This window comes from Galeopterus variegatus, unplaced genomic scaffold (assembly GCF_000696425.1).
Source record: "Galeopterus variegatus unplaced genomic scaffold, G_variegatus-3.0.2 Scaffold9463, whole genome shotgun sequence".
NCBI lineage: Eukaryota > Metazoa > Chordata > Mammalia > Dermoptera > Cynocephalidae > Galeopterus > Galeopterus variegatus.
The window spans coordinates 32816-33592 of NW_007735574.1; positions in this window are offsets into that span (position 1 = coordinate 32816).

Here is a 777-nt window from a genome sequence, read left to right on the forward strand (position 1 = left end):
TATAAATATCAGGAATAAAAGAGAAGAGATCAATACTAACCCTACATTAAAAGGATAATTATGGGGTAATGCAAACAACTCCATGCTCATAAATTCAAAAACACAGATGAAATACACCATTTTCCTGAAAGACACCAGGAGGTACCAAAACTCTCTTGAGAAGAAATAGATAACCTGGATAGTTACATGTATGTTAAAGAAATTGAATCTGTAGTCTTTTTTTTAAGGTACACACATTTTCATTTTTCTTAAAAATCTTGTTAACAGTTTGATTCATCATAGTGAGGATTTTTCCATGTTATTTGGGTAGGTCGTGTCTGAAAGATACTAAGAATTTAAAAACACAAGAACAAATTATTCCGTTTTTACTATGTAGTGGCCATTATGTTAAACAGTTCATGTGAATTATTTCCTTTAAATCCTCACATAAACCCTATGAGATCAATAGTATTATTATTTCCATTTTATACCTGAAGGAACTAAGGCACAGAAAATTTCAATGAGTTGCCCAAGATCACAGAGATAGTAACTGGCAGAGAGGAGTTTTTCTGATTCGATAATCCACATTTTTAAATACTTCCACACTATAGACTAATATGCTTTTGTTAGAAAGCTAATAGCAGTAATATCTAATATTGATTAAGAATTTAGTATGTAGCTGGCATTATTCTAAGCACATTGCATCCATTATTTTTTTTAATTCCCAAAACTAACCGGTGACACAGAGATGATGACACCCATTTTCGAAATGCAGCAAGTGAAAAATCAGAGGTTAAA